Source organism: Camelus ferus, chromosome 10, assembly GCF_009834535.1.
Source record: "Camelus ferus isolate YT-003-E chromosome 10, BCGSAC_Cfer_1.0, whole genome shotgun sequence".
NCBI lineage: Eukaryota > Metazoa > Chordata > Mammalia > Artiodactyla > Camelidae > Camelus > Camelus ferus.
Window position 1 is genome coordinate 26,289,817 of NC_045705.1, and position 25,361 is coordinate 26,315,177.

The window sequence follows — 25,361 nt, forward strand, 5'->3', positions numbered from 1 at the left end:
TTTTATAGTTTAACTGTAATTCTCCCCGAGGGTGGTTTTGTAGAACACTTCACATTTAACCCTCCTCTCCTTCCCCTCATCTGAAATTCCCCCCTTCAAGTTTTATTAGTAAATCATATAAGGAGTAAAGACACAGAGCCTAGAGGGGCAACCTGGAGGTTACATTACAGGGGTGGGGGTGAGAATGGAAAGGAGGCCTCCAGGAACCCTGATCAGCGCTTCAGGCTCCAGCACTTTACCCGTCCATTTGCAGAGCACAAATCCCTCTGTGTTACAACTTTGGTACTTTGCTGGTTTTGCCTAGAGGTTCAGAACTTTGAACTTCTAAGCTCAGGGGGATTTTAGAACATCTTCTCTGACAACAGTTGGAGTTGTGTTCTCTATCCCAGTTCACGCTTTATCACTCTTTCATTTCTTCCCAGTTGGAATTTTGAGCTGCATTAGACTTTTGCTTCTCCTTTACTCCCCATTTTCAAACAATCAGCAAATCTTATAAAATTGGTGACTGATGAATTCAGCACTGGATTTGTCAGTGCGTAACACGTGTTAGATGCTCTGGTACTCATTGAATCCAATCCTGGAACTAGAAATTTCTTCCTTCAAGGACCTTACTCAGTGAATCTCCACTCAAATTCAAACTCTTCAGCCTAAGTTTCAAGCTGTCTTCTCTCTGGACCCAACCTAACCTATCTTCAACACGATATAATCAACCACCCAGTTATCACCTCCAAACACCTACAGACCAGTCACGTCAGTCTACTTAAAATCTCCAGCTACACCGTCAGCCATCTCAGTAGCTCCGTTTATTTCACCCCAGTACCTCCATATGAACTGACTCATTCCATAAACATTTATTAGAGGTTAAGCATGTTAAGCACTGTGCTTGGGCTGTAAAGATTACATCAGACATGGTCTCCACCCTAATGGGCTCCCTTTCACTGCTAAATGCACACCCATAAAGCAAAAATCCCAGAGCAGCAAAAGTGCAGAGGGTATATGAGCAGTGGTCAGGAGAGAGAAATTCAGCCTTCTTTTCTATCTGCCAAAATTTTACCTAACTTTCAAGTCCAGGGTGAAAGCTGAAGACCCTATAAAAACTCTGTTAAAATGTCGAAAATACTACTACCCCACCATCTTAATTCTCCAGTTTCTTAATAAGTTTTATTCCTCTTCAACATTTACCACTGTCTGAAATTGTTTTAAATATTTATTCTTATTTATGGTGCGATTCCCCCCATAGATGTAAGATTGGTAAGGGCAGAGATTTTGTGCTTACTTGTTTATTTATACCCTCATGCATTCAGCGAGCACATACTGGGTGTCTGTTGTGTGGTCCTCACTTTATCCCCATAACCTGTGCTTACAATAGTGTCTGATTCATAATATGCCTTCATGCAGTGCTTGACTGTTTAATGGATGAAGGAATACATAAGGGAACAGAGCTTCCCCCAGTGCATTAAAATCTCTCTTCTGTTCTCCCGTTGAGCTCTGTTTCCCTTCTCCAAGCTTCTTTTTGGCACAGTGTTTTATTTTATGTTGCACAGGAACATCTCAATCATGAAATCGTGACCCCTAGAAGAGTGGGAGCACGATGTTCAGAGATGCAACCCCACACGGTGTCTAGTTTACTGTAGATAGTCTAGCAGTTGAAATGAATGGCCAGGGATACCAAGAAGAAATTTAGATCCATTTATTTATGGAGTGAATTTCGTCTATTCCTTATACCCAAGAGGCTATATTTTCCTATCTGGCATCCCACAGGCTTTGCCACCGAGCCCTCGTACCTCATGCAAACATGACTGTAAAATTAGTTTAGATGTAGCCTTTCCTGTAACAAATCCGGAGCACAAAACTCAGAATGAATTGGAAGGAGAAAAATTAATCAGTTTAAAAGATTTACCCTGAAAGATTCTTTATTGTGAATTGCAGCTTTTGTTTTTTTTTTTTTTTTTAACAAGGTGATAATCAAAATACGTACCAATTTACCAAAGAGAAATATTATTTCTTGTTCAGGTTTTAAGGACACAAATTATTCCAAATAAGTATGTATGCAAAATCTTTTCCCCAATACTCACTCTCCTCAAGGACATTCAGTGGAAAAAAAATAGGGGCTGGCAGCTATGACCAAAATACTAAATATAGTAGAAAGAAACAAGTTTTTTTGCCAATGGATTAACAAGGAAGTGTGAGTGTTTGGCACTGTTGAGAATTTCCACACTGGTCTTCTATCCTTTAGTTTTCACTTGCTCTTCCTAATGTGCAGATATCAGAAGACTGAATAGGATCACTAATAGTGCAGAGAAATGTGAAGGCCCTATTTATTTAAGGGAGGTGGGACTTACTCTATGCAGCCCATCTCATGTCTCCTTTCCTTGCTATGGCTGGTCCAGATATTCAGAGCTGTAGGGCTGCCCAAGAAGATCCTGGCCCCAACTCAAAGAGAGACAGGAGGTTTCCAGCATTTATTGACCACAGTCTTTATGGTGGGCCCCATGGTGGGCCTTTGACAAACATCACATTCTGTTGAATCTTTAAAATAATACAATGCAATGGCCACACTATATAGAGGCACAGAGATACAGAATGAAGAAAGGAAACTTGACATACACAAAAAAGAAAGAATATGAGTATATGTAGTGTGGAAAGAAGAATGTAGACTCTCAGAAGCAAGTCTCATACAAAATGAAAATTAAATCTTAAAGGGCAAATAAAACTGAACTGAGTACCATGTAAGTGCTTGGCATGTACTAAACACTCTGAATTCAAAATAGGTAAAACAAACAAGTAACATTTGTGTAAAAAAGCTGGACCTGGATTTGAATTCTAGCTCCTTTAAAAACTAGCTAATGACCTCAGGCACTTTGCTTAATATCAAATTTCTCAGACTCAGATTCTTTATCTGTAAAATTTAGACAACAATGCCCTCTCCAAAGCTTGTTACTAGAATAAGAGCAAATAATATACAATTAAATGACACATCACAAATATTGATACATTCTGGCTGGCATCAAAATTCTGGTAGATTAGGATGTTTAAAATGAGGCATAGTGTTTGAAAACGGCAAAGATATCTATCTACTTCATGTAAATATTTGATTCACAAAGTTATCAAACAAAGGAAACGAATAGAAATCACTTCATTAGTCTCTATTTCATTGATCTTGCTCAGTCCTACAGAGATAAAATATTAGATGCAGAAGACGGATTCTCACTTGGGCTTTTGTAAGTCTTTACTCTTACCAAGGTTCTATACGAAGACATAGTCGTATTCTTGAATAAATCATGAGATTATAAGAATTCACAGGAAAGCATAGATCATCGTTTAAGAAATTCCTTCCCTTTGGGACAAGTACTGTATATACCAGCTATATCCCTGAAGACAGCCATCTCACACGACTCAATAAAAATTGCCCATGACTGACTGTACCAGAAAAGAGGCCAAATGAAATGCAAAGATTGTTTTGCAATTTCTTGCATCAATGTGCCAGAGTCTTTCAGAAGCTAGAAACTAAACAGTAAAAAGCAGTTTCCTCCATCTAACAAAAATCCTTTTTCAGCTCCTTTTGGCTAATTCAATATCAGAGAGATGAGGAGTTAAGATTATAAAATACTGCCAGGCCCCAGACTCTTATTAAAGCATTCTCTCTCCATCCTTCTGCCATAGCAAATATAAAGGCCACATGCAAGTTATTGTTCAAACAACAAATGTTCCTAACGGTTTGAGTCACACAAGTGCACTTTGCACCTGGAGTGATGGCCACTTTTGCCAGAGTACACTCAGCTTTCTTCCCTACAGAAACTTTGTTCAGACTACAAAATATATAACTCAGAATTTCACAGACAGCTTCAGAGGGCATCTAATGATGCAGGGCATTTCCTATTTATTAATAGTCCCCAAAAGGTAACCTGCTGGACTCTAATCTCAGTGAAGTTCAAACAAATGGGTTTTGACTGAGAAACAGCCTGAAGGTTAGGATAAAAAAAATTCTGATGGAAAACCAGGTATATAACAGAATCGCTCCAGAACTTCATGAAACATTCCCTAAATACTTGGTAACGTTTAAAAGGGAAAGGTAATTTAAATGTAACTAACATCTTCTGTGGGCTACATTATTCTATTTAATTATCATAATAATCCCATGGAATAATTTTTTTGCTCATCTTTTTTTTTTTTTACAGAAAGGGAAAGCTGAGGACAAAAAGACTGATCGGCTTTCCTAATTCTACACAGAAGATGTATTAGAGACAAAACAGGGATTCTGATTTTTGTAAATTTTTACTTTTACGTAAAGAAATGGCCCTATTCTTGATCAAATCACTAGATTAGAGGAATTCGCAAATTAGATCCTATATACTGTTTCTTTTTGTGCCATTTTTGCACAAATAGGGTAAATGATTCAGAAGAGAATATATGGGGCATAAGACTTACTCTGAATCTCCAAGATTAATCTCCATGAATAAGAAGATCTCCACTGAAAGCTGGTTTTGGGTTCTAGTCAAATCTGCACTAATTTTGGTTAAGGGACTTGATATTTAAGCCCCTTGATTGAACTTGTACAGTTTTGTAAAACTTTTATAAATTTGTAAAAAAAGAATCTGTAAAAAAGAATGTTAATTGAGATAAGGAAGCAGTAGGCTAGAGCAGTTTTCTCTTAGGGGCATTTATCCAAATGAATTCAGAGACCCAGGACCAAACCTTTCCCAACTGGTTGTTAGTAATGAAGCCTAAGAAAATTTTCTTCAAGCCTGTAAGTCTCAGTTTTCTCCTTTAGAAAATGAAGATAGACAGGAAAGATAAGCTCATTGTATAGTTGTGAGGATTAAATGCGAAAATGTATAGACATTTTTAAGGAGAGTACCTTACAGTGTGCGCTCAGTAAATGTTAGCTAATACTACTGAATGGACTCTACGCTCTATTTCAGTTCTGGGACTTTAGGGAGTCTGTACTTGGTGCCCTTACTCATTATGGTTGAAGTTTTCCAGAAGAAATAAAAGTAAGCCAGTAACTCTGAAGCTGTGATTGGGTCTATCTCATCATTAATCACTCCAGTTTCAGTGGATGTCTTAGAAGGAGGACTTTCAGGGAGAAGAAATAAATGGCAAGGTAGACAGAAAAAAAAGTGTGAAGGTGCTGGTGTTATCTTGCAACAAGGATTGAAGGCAGGCTAGGTGTAAAAGTGTGATAGTAACAACACGAAGGTGTTACTAAAGAATTAGCACAGATACCAGAGGAAATGACAGCCCTCTCCGGTGAACTGAGAATGACCTGGCTCTTTGGAACAGAATTTAAAATATGCAGTAAACGCTTCTGAATGTGAAAAAATAGCTCAAAAATGAGAGGCAGGCTATCCAGCACACCATGGATCATATCCGGTCATGAGAAACTCATTTGAGTTAGGAAGGATAAAAGGACATCTTTCCTTATGTCCATGTTCTGAGTGAGGCCCAGCACTCTCCCAGAACCCGATGTTTCTTCCACAATCCTCCCCCCGATTGTCGTCTGTCCTTTATTGATTACTGTTGTTTTCCCAGAATAATGCAAATTCCGTGAGGACAAGGATCATGCCTCCTCTTCATTCTTATTAGCCTGAATCACGGTCATTTTCATTTATTAAGCTCTTTTCTTATAAGTATTTCCATGTTAAAAATTGCATCAATTCTCAGTTATCTAACTTATAAAGAGGCACCACATACAGAACTGACAGAAGCCCATCATGTAAGCAGATAGGGTAGGGGGTCCCCAGAGAAAGAGAACCAGGCATGGCTTTCTTGACATAAGAGAAGCCAATTTTGGCCTAATCCATTTTGTGACCTCCGTGTGGCCACCAGCCTTGCCCTCGAACAGGTTTCTGTAATTAATAATCTTAAGGGAACAAAAGAACGCAAAACAAAGGACTGTTACCAGCCAAGAGAAGTAACAGCAGCAAAAGTTACGTATCAATTGTAAAGACTGCCAGTTCTGTTTCAAGGGTAAAGATTAGCCCACATCACTCAACCACCAGATCAACTGACACCTAAGGGATGATGATACTGACCTTTTCTGACCCTCCTGACTTCAATCAAATCAACCTTGAACTCTGTCCACTGCCCAAGCCCCTTCGTGAATATGCAAGTACCCTCAGTTTAAAACCTCCCCAGTTTTGCTGTTCCGAGAGACACTGCTTTGGTAAAGATCCCTGGTGTTCTCTTTACTTGCTGCAAGTCATTAATCCTTTCTTCTCTCGATCTTTGGCTTGGCTGTGCATTTTGGCTAGATACCCAAGAGGCAAACCCAGTTTTTGGGTAACAGTAGAATATATATATATAAGATATATATAATATATATGTAAAACAATATTCCTTTTTACTTTACCTTAAATAAATGTCAGAAAATTCTCTTTCCTCTTTGAAGTCAAATTTCCCAAAATGCAGAGGTGACCACTCTCTGATTTCTATCATCACAGATTAGTTTTGCCTGATATTGAACTTCACACATAAAATCATACAACAGGTCCTCAGGGTCCTCAGATTACACTCTGAAAACTGCTGGGGTAGATTATGAATATCTTTATAAGACATTGCCAAAGGGTTAACAAAGTGGCTATATATTTTTCATTTGCACTTGGCAAATCGTTAAGTGTTACAAGTTTTCTGCATTATTGCCAGAATCTGATATTGCCAGGTTTTTTTTTATTTAACCTCTTCCAGTGAGTGTGGAATGGTATGTCTTTGAATTTTTAATTAGTATTTCCCTAATGACTAATAATACAAAGCATATTTTCATGAGCTTAATGGCTATGTGTATCTCTTCCTTCATAAAATGTTTATTCAAGTTTTTGCATATTTATTTTTTAGTTGGGTTATATTTTATTATTGACTTGTATGAGGTTTTAAAAATATATTCTGGATATAATCTTTTATAGAAATATATATCGAAAATATTTTCTTCCAGTCTGACTTGCCTATTCACATTCTTAATACTGCCTTTTAAGAAGAACGTTTTAATTTTGATAAAGTCAATTTTATTATTTTTCCTCTTATTCTGGTGCTTCTCACATCCTAATCATAAAAGTTTTGCCTTTCTGAAAGTTATTAACTATTATCTTCTGTGTTATCTTCTAGAATCTTTATGGTTTTCACTTTTATGTTAAGTTCATGATTCATTTAAAATTACTGTGTATGAAGTGAGGTAGGGGTTGATGCTGATTATTTCTTCCCTTATAAATATTCAGAATACTCAGCACAATTTGCTGAGAAGTTTCTCTTTCCCAATTGCACTGATTTGTTGCCTTTCTTGAAAAATCAAAGTGTTTTACTGCATGAGTCTACTTCTCAACTCTTGGGAATATGGACTTTTAAATAATAAAATAAAATTTCAATCCTTAGATCCAACATTGGTTAGTTGTATGATCTTGAGTAACTGGCCTCATCTGTAAAATAGGGATGATAGTAGCACATCCACTTCATAGAATTTCGTAACATATTCATAGTATTTGAGCACGGTTCTTGTCAACTGCTTAACCCAGGAACTGGAACATATTAATTTCATTTTTATTATGACTTTACTACTATCATTACCACCATTAGTATTAACATCATTTTTAATACAGACTACATACCACTGGCAAGGTATTGAGAAAAAAGGAAATACAGAAATTTAAGATAAAAATAAAAGAGATTTAGCACACTGAGTTTAAAAGAACAGCAGGAACAATGCCCTTTATCTTCACAGCTTGAAACTGAGCCTTTACCAAAGTGAGTAATGTGACTGGAATTTTTCTCTTTTGCCTATAGAAATCAACTATGCACCTTTTGATATATTTTGCTCATCAATATTAATTGCCATTAATATGTATGATGACAGATGAAAGGGAGTCAAAATAAAAAGGAAATTACAACATATCAACTTCAAGAACCAGGTGAATGAACAGGCATCGAAATGAACAGGCTTTTCTCCAAAACCACACATTCAAGTCCTTAAAGTTCACACATATGCTCTAAAGTCTGTATATAGACAGCAGAGTACATTTGTACACAACTACTTGGCATAAAACCTCTGTACCCATTTATAGAATTGGGACATTTTTTTTTAATTTTTAAATTATTATCAAAATTTATAATTGTGCCTTAGTGTCAGATCATTGAACATGCATATTATATTTGACTGAACTCATGAGGCTAAGAATACAAGTCCCAATTATAACATTGTTCCAATGGAAAAATACAATTTATTTTATAGGAAGCCCCTTTGCAGCATAGTTTCCAGATGAAACACACCTCAGATGAAAGATTCTCAGGCCATAATCTATATCTTCTTATCACAGATATTTGTCAGAGAAATTTAGACCCACTGTCTTTTGCTTTGACCAGGTAATTCAAGGTTATTGCCTTTGATTTTTTTTGAAGTATAGTTGATTTACAATGTTGTGTTATACTTTCTGATGTACAGCACAGTGATTCAGATACACACATATACTTATATATGTGTATATATATTATTTTTCAGATTCTTTTCCATTGTAGATTATTATAAGATATTAAATACAGTTCCCTGTGCTACACAGTAGGACATTGTTGTTTATGTATTTTAGATGTAGTCATGTGTATCTGTTAATCTCAGACTCCTACTTTATCCCTTCCCCCTTTCCCCTTTGTTAACCGTAAGTTTGTGTTCAATGACTGGGATCTCTTTCTGTTTTGTAAGTAAGTTTATTTGTGTCATTTTTTTAGACTCCACATGTAAGTAACATCATATCTTTGCCTTTCTCTGTCTGATTTCATTTAGTATGATAATCTCTAGGCTTATCTATTTTGTTGCAAATGGCATTGTTTTGTTTCTTTTTACAGTTGAGTAATATTCCATGGTATATATGTACCACATTTTCTTTATCCAGTCATCTGTCAATGGACACTTAGGTTCCTTCCATGTCTTGGCTATTGTAAATAGTGCTGCTATGAACATTGGGGTGCATGTATCTTTTTGAATTTGAGTTTTCATTTTTTTCCAGATATATGCCCAGGAGTGGGACTGCTGGGTCATATGGTAACTCTATTTTTAGTTTTTTAAGGAACCTCCATACCGTTCTCCATAGTGGTTGCACCAATTTACATTCCCACCAACAGTGTAGGAGGGTTCTCTTTTCTCCACATCCTCTTTAGTGTTTATTATTTGTAGACTTTTGATTATGGCCATTCTGACTGGTGTAAGGTGATATCTCAATTATATTTCTAATGATCTGCGATGTTGAGCATCTTTTCATGTGCCTATTGGCCATATGCATGTCTTCTTTGGAGAAATGTTTACTTAGCTGTTCTGCCCATTTTTTGATTGGGTTGTTTGTCTTTTTTTTTTTATTATTATTTAAATACTGAACACTATGAGCTGGTAATTCAAGTTTGATTTTAAACTTCCCAGAATAAAAGACATGTTGATAATATGGTTGTATAGAGTTCAGAATTGATATGGTGTGTATTTTATTATCTTGGACTTGGGAAGTCATCTTGATATAACACTTTCATGCACACCAATATCTGGTTTATCCAAAAGAGTGACATTCCCAAGGAATTTCTGAATAGGAGAGGCACTAAAGCTTTGTATCCTCTTCTTATTTTTCAGAGAAGACAACTGAGGCTAGTAAGAGTAAATGACTACTCTTGAATCTCATTGAATGATACCAATTATCACTATGTCCATAATCACTCCTACCACTACCATTACAATAACTGTTGTTATTAATACTAGCATGATTACCTCCATTATTACTGAACCTAAGGTTCTATGAATTACAACAGTACTTTAAATATTGATAGTTATTAGGCCACTAGATACTCTGTTACTATTTTCATATAATATTTTACTTCAGATGAGGTCTATTCTTCTATTAGGTCATTAGCCATGTAGAAGCACTAAATATACCAAATTTACATATTCAAAGATGTTCTCAGTAATCATTTAGCATTGGTCCTCTGCTCCCTACACAAGCCTTTTTAACCTCTTCCTGGGACTAATTACAAAGGACTCCCAATGAAAACTTGTCTCAAAAAAATTTTATGGCTTATTTTATTATAAATAAGTAGTCCCCTCATTGATATTAGTTTCCTAGACTGCCATAACAAATTACCACAGATTTGGTGGCTTAAAACCACAGAAATTTATTCTTTCACAGTTCTGGAGACCAGAAGTCCAAATCAAAGTGTCAGCAGAGTCCAATTTCCTCCAAAAACACTAGGAAAGGACACTTTCTGGCCTCTTCCAGCTTCCAGTGTCTCCAGGCATTCCCTGACCAGAGGTAGCATAACTCTCATCTCTGTGTCTGTCTTCATGGGGCCTTTTCCCTCTGTGTATGTCTCTTCTTTTTATGACAGTTGTCATTGGATTTAGGACCCATCCAATTAACCCAGAATGATCTCTTCACAAGATCCTTCACTGAATTATATCTCTAATGGTAATTTTTCTTGATAAGGTCATATGGACAGTACCAGGGGTTGGAATTCAGACATACCTTTTGAGGACCACGGTTCAACCCATGATACCATTGTTGAACCAAATGTACAAGTACGTGTGGCTAACAACTGTCATCTGCATCAAGACACCTGATAACTGAGAAGTGAGTTGCAATTCAACTGATTCTTACTGGAATGGAAGAACGCGGGATGATTAGAGGAAAATAAAAGTTGCCCATGAAAAATTTCCTCCTTCAGCAAAATGTACAGTTCCAATATTTTTTGGCCCTACATACATGTTGAAATAATAAAAAATTCAAGAAAAATTAGACAAATTTTAGATATAATTCAAATATACTTAGAACAATGAACAATACCTTTTTTTCTTATAGATAGGTTAAGCAAAAAGTGAAGAGTCTTCAATAAACATGCTGAGTCTTATCTTCCAAGCAGCTTTGCTGATCTATCCCAGAAAAGAAACAAACCCTTCCAAAGGGAATATTTACAGTGAAGTTTGAATACTGTTTTATGTTTACTTCTGTAATAAACATTAATAAAATTGCATGTTATTTCTCATGTATTCTGATGGATTATGGTGTTTTTATGGTATGGGCAGATGTTCCAGGAAAGAAGTTCCAATTTATAATATTGTACCTAGGGGAAGTAAGAGTCAACTATTATCCAAAAAAACAATTAGAAAATAAATTTTGAGGGGCCTGTACTTCATTCCATAGTGAAAAAAAATACGGCCATTTCCACTAATCAGAGCACACAGGTAACTTCTGAATTTTTAGCATGTTTAATTGATATTCCTCTATTTCTAGAGCTTTCCATTAAATAAGGAAATAAAACATGTTCCTCTGATGTATAACAAATGCCTTTGGCTCCAGCTTTGATAACCTCATTATTAATTCTCCCACCAATCCTTAGCTCACAAATTTCTCTTCTCCCTAGAGAATATGTCCACATATTTCTAACCTTTCTAGATCTCAACAGTTCCTCCAGGGCTAATTCACCTTGGAAAGTCTTTCTATAAAGCCTTTCTATCTTGACCAGTCCTCACCAATGAGTTTCCTTTCTTCTCAACTTCTATTATCCTCCATTGATATTTTTTAATCAAAACGAAGGGAAAAAACAAGTCTATTGATTACTGGCTATATTCAAAGAAGTCTGGAATACAACTGTGAGTACAGTTTTAGTTTTATCTCCTCAGCTAAATTAAAGGTCTGAAGCATATCTTAAATTTCCATGTTTCCACATTAAACAGCACTGAATAAAAATTGCTCAGTAAATACTGGCTATTTGATCCCAAATTAATAAATGATTATCTGAGCATGTTCAATTGCAAATTAAAATTAAGAACAAGTAAAGTAGGGGGTGTATAATATAAATACAATTAACTGCTGCTTCTGATAACTCTTGCATTGAAAGTTGAACACAAACGTCAAGAACCATTATTGACTATGAACCCCAGATGGTTTGTGTCTTCCTCTTGACACAGACAGACAACAAAACAGAGACCACTGGGCAACAGTTATGGTGAAGATCTAAAGAAAGGAGCTCAGTTTTTGTGGAAGGAGGGCTGAACTAAGAGTTGTACTGGGTTCCAGCTCTTTCGTTTTATCACTAAAGCTTGGGAATACAAGAAAGAAGTTGGCTGTTTTATTAAGCACTATATCTTTAGACTTAAAACGGTACAGAGCACAATCTAATCTCTTACTCAGGAAGGTGAAACTGGGGGAAAGATGAGGATTAACTGTTTTTGTCTATGTGTATCTCTTACTGTATTTTTTAAAAAGAATTTTAAAATTAATTTATTCTGTTCTGGTGTCTATGAGATGCTAGTTGTTGGATATGCAGAAATTAATAAAACAGAAATCTTGCTGTTATGACATTACACTGATCAAAGGTTGGTGGGGAAAACTATCATCAGTAAAATGCCTAGTCATTGACAGAGTTAACTGCAATTACTTCTTACCTATTTCCCGGTTTCATCTTTTACTTCCCCACAGCCCATTTTCCATCCAGAAAACAGAGCAATAATGTAAGAATCAAACCAAAAAGAACAAGAACCACTTGTCTCCTTCAACCAGCCAATGGCTTGCCATTGAAATTTTTTTTTGTATATATATTTTTATGGAAGTACCGTCAGTTTACAATGCTGTGTCAATTTCTGGTGTACAGCACAATGTTCCAGTTATATACAAACATACATAGATTCATTTTCATCGTAAGTTACTATAAGATACTGAATATAGTTTCCTGTGCTATACAGTATGAATTTGTTGTTTATCTACTATATATGTAAGTATCTGCAAATCTCGAACTCCTAATTTATAGCATTGCAATTGTTTTAAATTCTAAGTTCTTTACTATGGCTTAGAAGTTCCTACATGATCCAACCCCTGCAGATTTCTGTGACCTCATTCAGAGTCTCTGCACTAGAAACTGCAGAAGCAGAGACACAGAGAATTTGTGCCTTAGATTGAAAAATAAAGAGAGCTGTGTAATGGGTTCTGGAATACCTAGGTATTTCCAAAAGGCATTTGTAAAATGAACTACTTAAAATAAACATTTAAATGGAAACATTGAATGAAGAAACGTGAGAGAGTTTACAGTCACTCTGATGGCCCTAGTCCACCTATATTTTCTTAGAGAATGCATAGAGGTGACAACAAAGTGTTCTGAGGAGCACAGGGAGTAGAAGAAGGATTCTGGGTACTTCCGTGCATATTCATTACACTCCCTAATTTATTACCATGTTTACCATCAAAATTGCAGAGCAAATTATATTCTATATCAGATCCCCAAGGGGTTTTCATTTTCCTGGCTTGGCCAAGCACCAAAAAAAGCACATTAAAGAGAGGAATTGCAGTTGGTCGTCAATATTTAATGTGATGTAGAAGTTGGTGCTCCTTAAAACACAGACTGCTTAAATTGATTCTAGTCATTCTGCACTTGCAATCAGAAATTTTCCACAGAGAGGGTTCCCCCAGAAGACACAATGATTACACAAACATGGAAAGAATTTTCTCACTATGAAATCCTGCTAGCGTGATTCCTTCTACCTTTCACTCCCCCAGCAGAAAAATAACAAAGCAGATCTCTCCCTGATTCTTTTTTCTATTTCTAATTCACTGAAATTAGATTGGGATAAATTAAGAAATGGTGATATCCTAAAATGAATCTTCCTTAAAAATGACTAGGCCAATATATTGCAAGTATGTTTCTCAGAATACTAATTTCATAAGATATCCTAGAAGAAAAACAGTATTCTGTAGTCAAAAAAGTTTGCAAAATGCTACAAATACACTTCCTCTTAGAAATTCACTATGTACTTCAGCTTTTAAAAAAAGTCTCTTAAAAGATCTACAGTAAAGAATCTTATTTAACTTTGCTTAACACAGCATTCTAAACTTGGCTGAATATATTTAGACCTTTTTTATGTTACACTGATTGACAATTGAAGTACAGGCTGGCAACTTGCCTGAAAAATTTGAGAAGGGAAAATACGAGATAGTAAGTAGTCAAAAAGTTCATGCTAAATTCTTAATCTACTCTCAGTTAAAATATTAAGTTTATAACTAATGCCAGACACCACTGTCAGCATGTGTGTAAATAACTCAGATGCAGATGTTTCTGTCCTCACCTTCAGGATTAGAAAATTGTCAAACCAGAGGAGGACTAAAAAAAAAATAAAGCTTGCTATTAATTACTTTGAAAAGTATATACATCCACAATTAATGGAAAGAATGCCATCTGCATCCATACGGAATGATCATTTACATCATACCTTCCATATATTCTGGTCACGCCTATGGCATTGCAGGACCTATGTGAGGAAACTCGGACGGAAAAGCTTGAGTTACAGAAGAGGAACATTGATATTCAGTTGTTCACAATTAATAGACTATGTACATTCCATGATCCCTACCTTAATGCCCTACTTCTAATTTACTTTCTGGACAATGCCCACTTGTTGAATAAATACAGGCATTTAAGATGACTTTTAAGAAGCTACAGTAGAGGGGTGATGGATGCTATACTCAGCACACACACACAGTGCATCTATGGCATTCCTGAGTCTCTATAGTACAAATATCACTCCAGCATGTGCTGCAAAAGTAGGTAAGCCTACAAACATTAAATTTTCAAATTTCAAGGGTCTAATGCTTTTTGTAAAATACAAAGTCTCCAAGTACTTAGACTCCTTCAAGTATATCATTCCTTCATGGATGAAATCAATCCATTTCTATGGGTTATTTTAAAGGTCTTAAGCACAGGGAGCATAGATTCTCTGATTTTACAAATGAGCTGAGAGGAATGTGAGAATCCAAGGGGCCACATAAATATTTTAATAAGAGTGGTCTTTAAATTGTTCTGCATGGAGTAGCCTCAGATAGCGGGTATCTTAGGACAGGGAGCAGGGTTGGTGAGCAGTGAGCGTTCAGGTTTCTTATCCTCATTTCAGAGAGGACCCTCAGCTTTTTAATTTTTTTCATATTAGGAGATTTTATAAGCAATTAAAAGAAAATTTCTATTGCACTGATACATTTTTCAAACAATTTCAAACAATTGTTTACAGATGAGGAAAATAAAGCCAAAGTGAAATGAAGTTTTTTTGTGCAAGGAAATAAGAATACCTCACTGACTTAAACTTAAGACAGGACACCCTAAAACTTCTAGAAGAGAACATAGACAAAACATTCTCTGACATAAATTACAGCAATATTTTCCTAGGGCAGTGTACAAAGCAATTGACATAAAAGCAAAATAAACAAATGGGACCTAACTGAATCTATAAGCTTTTGCACAGCAAAGGAAACAATAAACAAAATAAAAAGATAACCCGTGGACTAGGAGAAAATATTTGCAAATGATGAGACTGACAAGGGCTTAACTTCCAGAATATACAAACAGCTCCTACAACTCAATAACAAAAAACCAAACAACCCAATCCAAAAATGGGCAAAAGACCTAAACAGATATTTCTCCAATGAAGAAAAACAGATGGTCAACAGGCACATGAAAAGAAGCTCAATATTGCTAATTATCAGAGAAATGCGAATCAAAACTACACCTCACACCAGTCAGAATGGCCATCATTAGAAAATCCATAGAAGATACCTGCTGGAGAGGGTATGGAGAAAAGGGAACCCTCCTACACTGCTGGTGGGAATGTAATTTGGTGCAGTCACTATGGAAAGCAGTATGGAGATGCCTTAAAAAACTAAAAATAGACTTACCATATGATCTAGCAATCCCACTCCGGGGCATATATCCAGAGAAAACTCCAAATCAAAAAGATACATGGACCCCAATGTTCATAGCAGCACTATTTACAATAGCTAAGACATGGAAGCAACCTAAGTGTCCATCAACAGATGACTGGAAAAACAAGTTGTGGCATGTGTGTGTGTATGTGTGTGTGTGTATATATATATTTTTTTCATATCCATAATGGAATACTACACAGCCATAAAAAGGAATAAAATAATGCCATTTGCAGCAACATGGATAGACCTAGAGATGATCACACTAAGTGAGGTAAGTCAGTCAGAGAAAGATCAGTCCCATATGATATCACTTATATGTGGAATCTAAAGAAAAAAAAAGATACAAACTTATTTACAAAACAGAAAGAGACTCCCAGACACTGGGCACAAACTTATGATTACCAAGGGGAAAGGGGGGAGGGCTAAATCAGGAGTTCGGGATTAGCTGATACAAATTACTATATACAGAATAAACAACAGGGTCCTATTATATAGCACAGGGAACTATGTTCATAACTTGTAATAACCTATAATGAAAAAGAATATATATACATATATGTGTATATGTACATACACATTTATATATATGAAAAATTTGGTCGCTATGCTGTACATCAGAAACTAACACAGCATTGTAAGTTAACTATACTTCACTAAAAACAAAAGTTCACTGAATTGTAGGGTGGCTTGGTCATAGCATCTGCCATCCAGTTGATCACTGTATGGCAGTATATAATCTTCACTGGTGCATATAGATCTCTAGAATACCTTCCCTATGGCAGAACCAAGGCTGTAATTGATACCTCTCTTGAATTCCAAGCCTATGAGTTGCCTCCTACTACTTTCTACCTAAGTTATTGAGAGATTTCTCAGAAGTGACATAGAAAGCCCATCAGGGTTTAGAGGAGTGGCACCATTTGCTCTGAGTGCTTCTGGGTGAATCCTTTATTCTCCCATCACAATGCACTTTAAAAATATCTCCTCCCGTGAAAGACAGCCAAAACTCAAAGATATCAGACTCTGAAATAGAAAGTGGTTCCCTCTTCCTGGAATGCAGCGACAGGTGGGGTGTTCTGCATTTAAAAAAAAAAAAAATCAGAACTACACTGTCTACCAGATACTTAATATGCTCCTGCTCTTCCAACTCACTCCCATCTCAGAAAAGCACAGAACTTTGAAGATTAAGATGGCATGAACTGAATAGGAAAGGAAGAGATAGAGTGTTACTCTCAAAAGAACAATATAAATTTCTCTCTTCCAAGTCCTGAGAGTTCTGAAAGCTTGACCTTCTTTTCCCTGTTGACACCCATTTATTTCACTTTTCTCAGGCTAGACAGGAATGCAGAGAGGGCATATGAAATTTAAAGGTTGTTACTTTAGAGGCTCCAATATTCCTTCATTATGGGGCAGGGGAAAGGTGCCCACTTAAGAGAATCTCCTGTGCAAAACATGGTGGCGGACGCAGCAGGTGGCCCGGCGTTACTATTTGTTCTGCGATAACTGAGCTCACCCAAGAAACGTGAATAATGCAAAGAGAGACAGGTCCAGGAGGGAAGAGAGAAAGACAAGTGGGGTGAGATTCAGGGACGAGAAGCAGGCTGTTAATCTTCACCTTATAATTATCTGTCTTTCTGACTAATAATTTGGGAACAAGAAGAAAGAGGCAGAAAATAAATGTACCTTATCCTTCACAGAGCCACTCTGAGCAAGAATGTGGGTCTAAATTATATCCCCAAAATTGTAGCCTGCAAAACAATGTGGAAAAATGTGAATACACAGTGAGTTGTCACTCGCTTTGTAAGATACAAACTTCAGAATTTCCCATCTGCACAATTTAAATATGTTTTATCCTAAAAGTGATCTTAATCTATGTTAACAGTGAGGCAGGGCACTGTTCATATTGTTAATTCTTCCAAATTTGTTTATATATCAGGAGGGCATTCTCAGACATAGTTAGACATTCTAAGGTGTCGCTGACACTAGTAACATATCTTTGTCCTTCCAAAGTAATGTGGTCTTTGGCTTTTTTCAGGTGGATGGTGAAATATCACATATGGTCCTTCTAAAGTGAGCCATGTGAAAAGGTCATTTGTTTTAGGTTAAATACGGCTAAATACTGTCAATTTCATATTGTTCAACCTATGAAACAGGTGAGACATGCTTAAAAAGAAAAAGATTCCAGAATGCATTCCCAAACCTCTTAAACTAATAAATAAACTTTTAAAAAGACACTATTGTAATGCAGGACTTGGAATGTATCCTAATTAATATAAATCAAATCAGAGAACCTACTACATTCAAGTATTTAAATAGCTAGAAATAACATCAAAACCAAGCCAGCTTCCATACAGGATGATTCAAATCAACTTTCAGTGGTTGCTATAAATCCATATCATTCACCCTGTGACTCTGCAAAATAGAGCTTTGTTTCTGAAAGTGTATCTGGAAAATTACTATGTGGTATGTTCAGTTGGTGCTAAACGCTACTGCAGACCACTCCTCTTCTAGTAATATAAGCTAAGCTCACCAGTTCTCATAATATGTATCAAAAAGCACGTAAAAGCATGTTGAACAGTATGAATGATGTTCTAGTCCACCAACTGTGATCTCAAACTGTGCACCCCCTCGGTTCCAAATCCTTGATTTTTTAATCTACTAGTAGCTTATACCGTGACTTTGTTTAAGTTATAAAAAGGAGTCCCTTTGGGAGCAAGTGAATTACAAAAAGGCATGCCCTTCTCCAGAGTCCAGACTGACTGCAGTCTAGGGCTGGAACCCTTGGTTTGGGGGCCTAATTTATCATTTTAGAAAAGTGCCCACGCTGCACAGTTGTTGTGCTACTAGGCGGTCCTAACTAGCTGCTCTAAAATCTTAGGTTTATATAAAATCTTCCACATTTTGGATGATGGACTTTTATTTTTAGTATTGTTTCTGGCATGACTTTAATTTCCCATCCTCCAACCCCGATTCCCTAGAGATGGGATCAGCAAGGGGGATATTGGGCATCTTGAATTAAGATAGCTCACATTTCTAAACTATGTGATGTGATATAATTGTTGAAAACTATTCTGGTCTTGTCTAAATATTGCATTCACAGTTGCCAATCTGCTGCTGTTAGGTTTTCAACAATTTAGCCAAGCAAACCCAAAGCATACAAATTTTCCATATATTCTTTTGGGAGATTTATGTTATTAAAATAATATATTTGATGATTAGATAATGTAAGTCAGAAGTCATCAGGACAGCATTTCCTCCAAATACATTTTGCAAATTACTAGACTGAAAGGAAACTCTGCCCGAGTGACTCCATAGATGGGGGAATGCAAGTTAGCATATTAGTATCTCTGAGAGGCCCTGAATTAAAGTGATGTTTCCTGTGTTAACCCAGAATTTCCAAAAGCATTTGACAACAGCACTCCTTTTCCCCCAATATTTTAACTGTACTTTTAGACCAGCAAAAGATGGCATTGAGTTAGCTGTCACCCATCCCAAGAGTAATAAATCAGTACAGGTTACATAAACCTCTCTGAACTTAACTTTCTCCATTTAAATTAGTGGCCAAACTAATACATATCTAATGTTTATGATGTAGATAAGGTTCTTAAATCTTGGGTACAGGTTAGCTAATAGTGGTGACAGTGGTAGTAATTAACGGCCAACCAGAAATACAAGATTGTGACTAAATGTGAAATGGAATGTAATAAGCAGGCTTTTTAAGAATTATAAGTAATATACGACATTTTCTTTGAAAATTCTATTTAAGTAAAGCAACCAATATTTGTATCTTCTTGTCTCAGCATTTCACCTTTAACCTATGCTCAGAGAAGGGCAAAGTCTCATAAAAGACTTGAGTCTGGGAGGGCAGAGTGATTGTTAGGGTATCTTCTGTGTATTCCCTACTTTCCTAACCTCCTTGTTCTGTGTTCCTTTTCTAGCTGCTGTTGGCATATGGGATAATTATGAGTGGTTTGCAGATTTATTATGAACATTTCAAATATCTAAGTGTATATATAATACACACCAGAAAAACTATAGCTAGCAGAACAAAAACATGATTTTATAGATATACTAGTTCAAAAAGAGATTAACTTTTTTAAAAAGAGGGGAGAGAAGGAAAAATTAAAGAAAAAATAATCATGAATACTGGTGAAACACAGATATTCAAAAACTGTAAAGACAGAATGCAAATGATTGGAAACTACTGCTTTATAACAACTCATGATGGAGGTCATTATTGCATCTATTTCAAAGATTAAAAAGACAAATCTTAGAGTAGGAAAATAAAGTGCCAAAGGCTGGTAATTGACTCAACTGAAGTTCAAACTTGAGCTTTCTAGCTCCAAAGATGATACATGTAAAGACTTCTCCACTTTGAGAATCTTCTCACCCTATGCCTTTTCTAAAGCCTTAAAAAAACTAAAATCATGCTTTATGTAGGCATTTCCCTCCATCCTTCTGGACCATCTCAAAGCCCATTAGCACTGAGCTTCCGTGCTCAGATTCCCCAAAACAGTACTGGGCTTCAATCACTCTACCTATGTCTATGATTCACCTACCGGTAGCCAAGAAATTCTCAAGGAGGCTTGGAATCAAATGGGAATGAAATACATATTTTACAGTCTCGTGAAGAAAACAGATGTGAGTTTTATTTTAATCCCACAAATATCTAACAGAACACTGAAATAGGAATTACAATATAGAGTTATACGGTTTTAAAAGAAAGCAGATGAGAAGGAAGCGAGATCATGAAAGAATTCACTAAAGAAGCATGTTTAAGCTGAGACTGAACAAAGAGAAAGCGTTAATTAAGTGAACTAGCAAGAGGTGAAGAAGAGTATTCCACCAGAGGAAAAGCTCATGCAAGGAACCAATAAGTAGAGAAAGCAAATGGGATTTGAGCAAAAGAAACAAAGCCCATACTGCTGAAGTATGGAGAGGGAGTTAGAGGCTGGTTCATGAGCAAACCAGGGGGAAGTAAGGTAACTCACATGGGGGCCTTTTTGTTCTGCATCATTATTTGCTATTTGGCATGCACAAATCTTACTTATTCCTAATGGTAAACTTCCTAACAAGAGACATTTAAATACTTACTTATTATCTCCTCCATGAAGACTACCACAATGTTAGGCAACAGTAGCATTAAATAAGTTGACATTAAAAATAAATTATGACACTACTACATGATATTCATGGTTTGAGTATAAAGCAAAAGAGTCTGTGTTAAAGTTTTGGATGGTGTAATTACCAGGCAGTTTTCCAGGAAATAAAACCCTGGCTTTAAAATAGGAAGATGGCTTGACAGTTATCACAACCACCAGGCATGAGTGGATATTCGTTTTGTGAATATGGTGATGTCACCACAGAGAGTTTCTCCAGATCACTGGATCACATTTGGAAGAGGCATCTTGGCTTCACCTTGCACACTGTTTCCATTTTCATTAATGTTACAATAGAAAAAATATGTCAAATCCAGACCATAAGACATTCCATCAACTTCATCTTTTGGTAGAGGCTACAGAAAATATACAGCAACTTTCTGTATCTTCCTTTTTTGCAAATACAAAAGCCTCTTACAGTCAGCCTTGATTCTAAATACACTACCACAACTAATAGAAAGCATGGATCTTCACACAATTTTCCCATGCACACTAATGTTTGAACATCTCACGTAATATTTTCTTCTAAATACACTACCCAGACAGTTCCAGTCACTAATTCCTTGTAACAGCAACAGGCTAATTCTGCAATGATCCAAAATATGTTTCTGTGTGGAGTGTTAAAGAAAAGATTGATTTCAAGTTTTATTGGTGATTTCATAGGTAAAAACTGGACATGAATTACAATGTGTAGCTACATTATATGGTTGTTATCATTTAAATTCTATCTCTGAATTCTACTTTGAATTCTCAAGTCTGTAAATTTGCTGACTAAACATATTTTTAGTGTCACTAGGAAAAATGGCATAGTTCTAGACACTCTTCAATACAATTCTACTAGCATAATTTTGTTTTAATGCCAACTGATTATTATATGATCCCTGTGTTCTGGTCCATATCCAATCTAAGTTCCTAGGGAGAAGATACTATAATTATAATCAGAAACATATCTTAGGGAAAATATCTTTCATTGAAAACTTGCTCAGACAAATTAATAATAATTGATAGTATTCATGGTCTATTAAGATCCACCCATCCATATACATACATTAAACCTTATACCTTTCCCATTACTAGTTTCTATAACAAGTAAGGAAATGCAGTTGAACCTAAAATAAACCTGAGCTTTTATTTTAAATGTTTATTAATTGAACAAAAAGAGCCTTCACTCATATCAGAAGGCCAGTCCCTCGAGGGAGGAGACAGTCTATTTCTTGTGAGCTCAGCTCACAACTCTTTTATTACTGGTCTCTCACACATTTTAAATTTGCTTGTTCACAGAAGTTACATCTCTTTTCTAATGAACAGCAACATTTTCTCAAGCATTGTACTTCATATACAGCTAAAGAAATAGTTTATCGACTTCTGAGCATAAAAAATAAAAGTTTGTGTTTTTTTTTTTTTAAAGCAAAAGAAAAGAAAAAAGGCAGTAGCCTGAAGGCCAAGCCTATAAATAGCTTCTGCACAAACTGGTGTTGGTGGAGAATTCTAGAAGTCACTGAAAATTTCTCTCTCTTCTCTTCTCTCTCTGAAGGTACTTAACAAGTCTCTGCCTGCCTACGGTCAGTATTGCAGAATCACTCAGAATTAATAAGGGGGAGGCCTCCTATTTAATCTTCTTTATGGGTGATAATATCCATTTTCGGTTGCTGCTATAATAAGTTACTATAAACTTAGCTATACCCTTCCCCCAAACTTAGTAACTTAACACAATACAAATTTATTCTCTTGAAATTCTGAGGGTCAGAAGTCTGAAATCAGTTTCACTGAACTAAAGTTAAAGTGTCAGCCGGCCATGGAAGTCTCTAGCATTGAATTCATTTCCTTCTTTTTCCACCTTCTAGAGCTGTATTCCAAAGGTTCCTTGGCTCACAGCTCCTTCTGTCTTCACAGCCAGCAATGTAGCATCTTTTCTCTCTCTGACTCTGCTTCTGTCCCATGGCCTTCTCTTCTGTAGTATAAATTCCCCATCTCAAGATCACACCTGCAAAATCGCCTTTGCCATACAAGGTGACATTGACACGTGCCAGGGGTCGGGCCTGGGGGGCATCTCTGGGGACATCACTCCTCCTGTCACAGGCAGGGAAGTGGGTGCTCACCTTGGACCTCTCTGAGTCCCATCCACCATGATATATCATCTCTGCTTCTAGCCCATCGATTCTAAAAAGTACACAGAAAGCTCCCGTTTGTGTCTCTAGCTGTCCCCATGTCACTTCTCCATTTTAGGGGCTAATATTAGGCCCCTTCCCCCTCTCATCGCCTCAGAGCAGCTAGGCTTAAGTGGACCTTCTTCTTACCTGAGGCTTCATGTCTACAACGGGTAAAAACATTTTCCTCAGTTCATTTGGTCATAATCTCAACCCTGGGGCATCTTCAAGTGTGGCAGTCATTTTCTCATAGGACCAGAGGGTAGGATGAAGGCTCAAGGGGTCAGGGAGGTCTTTTCTTCACCTTTAGTTAGGTTTCTCCTCAAAATATTTATAATCAAGTTCTTGAAAGCAAAATATCCATTCTGAGAGTTTCAGATAAACAACCACATTTAACACATCTTAAAGGAATCTGGTGCCAAGTATCACCTGAATCTCTACATAGCTAATCCTCAGTGCCACCCTAAATTTTCTTATGCTGAATACCCCAGTTGAATCAATTTGCCTTTCCAGGAATCAAGACCACAGTCCCTAGCATGAATGAAACCAAGTAAATATTTTACTATTAAAAATATTTCTTTCTAATTTCCTATCCAAATCATGCTTCTGTCTAACATAAACTGAGAAGTACACCAGAATCTTCAAGAGTTTATTTGAGCAAATATGGATTCAAATTGGAAAGCACCAAGCCAAAAGTGGCTGGAGGGCTCTGATTTAGGAGCCGGGCGACAGACTTTCCTGGTGTCTTCTCTGAAGCTAGACAAAGGAATTATTTTGCTGGTCATCGTTGAAGTAGTTACCTTATTTGGGAAAGCATAGTTCGCTGCTTGTGATTGGTTACTTAAATTTCTTATTCTTGATACAAATTCATTTATAGGAATTGACTTTGGCTAAGGTCTCAGTTGGCTTACACAGGCACCAAGGCATTAATTAGAGTCACCTCAATCTGATGGCCTCCTTGTTTAATTAATTCACTATCTCCAAAAACAGTCTTAGTTCATAGATATCATGAATAAAGAAAAAAAAGGAATTGACTCTTTTTTCCTTTTTTACTTTCTGGTATTTTTTAAAAATGATTTTTCCCTGTGTTTGGTAATACTTTACCTATTACTCTGAAACAGTACAGAAACTAAACAAACGCCAGATAGTAATAAGCTAACATTTTCTTAATTCATAATTAATTCTTCATAATGATCAACAGTATACATTTTGGTCAGTTCATGTCATTATTACGTTACAAGGACTTCTTTGTATAATAGATATGGCATAAAATCATTGCCAATTAATGAGACATTTATTTCTTTGTGGAATGAAACTTCAAAATCACTGATGTGGTTAAAAGCTGAACATCCCATGTTTAAGTGTACATACTAATCTAATCTAATTAGATCTGATACACAGTACAGTGATCATAGACACTAAACTGTATTATAAACGTTAAAATTGTTGTAAGACTATTTCTTACCTGTTCATACCGCTAGAAGAAATAATCATGTGGCTCAACAGAGGTGTTAGCTTCTTTGTATTTCTCGATTAGTGCTCCTTGAATAGTAATTTTTCAACGTTATTGCTGAGTTTATGACTTTTTCCCCACTCCCCATCCTCCAACAATAGAGATATTTTACTTTGGCTGTCCCAGTGCTGTCTATCACCCCATGGGCTGTCTGGCTTCTGACTGACACAAGTTTTAGTTAACAAGTTGTGATCATTTCTACATTAGCCTTAGTAACGAGAGAAAACCCACAAATAAAATATGTATAAAGGATCTCATATATGTATAAAGTACGTAAATCACGTGCAGGTGCTTCCACCTTGAAAATAAAGTTCCATTCCAGTAGATACCTCTTCAGAAAATAATCAAGCAGTTCAAGGGATGTAGTCTGCACTTTTATAAAGCATGACCCCCTAAAATTCAACTGGGTTTCATGAGACATTCATCACCCTCCAGATAAGCTTATGTGTAGAGAGCTACCCTTCAGCCCCTATCTGCCACACGGTTAGCACTTGACTACTTAGTTATTATTCCTGAGAATTAAATTTAGTTTAAGAATATTAAGGCAAAACCAAAAAAGGAAGAAGCTGAATTACAACCACCCACTAAAAAAAAAGAACAGTGGAAGAAAAAAAAAAGCATGTATATAAAAGAAGAATACACTAGGGGCTATGATTGATCTTCAAATGCAATGAGAAAATTCAGGTGAAATAAAACTTTATGACATAAGCCAGTTACCAGAGGGAGAAGAGCCCAGAACAAAATTTACTGCTTGTTTTCACTTCAGATTGTTCAAAACAATAAATTAGGTTCTGTTTTTAAGGAATACTCTGAATAATATATCTGAGTCAAAATGAAGCTTGTTTTC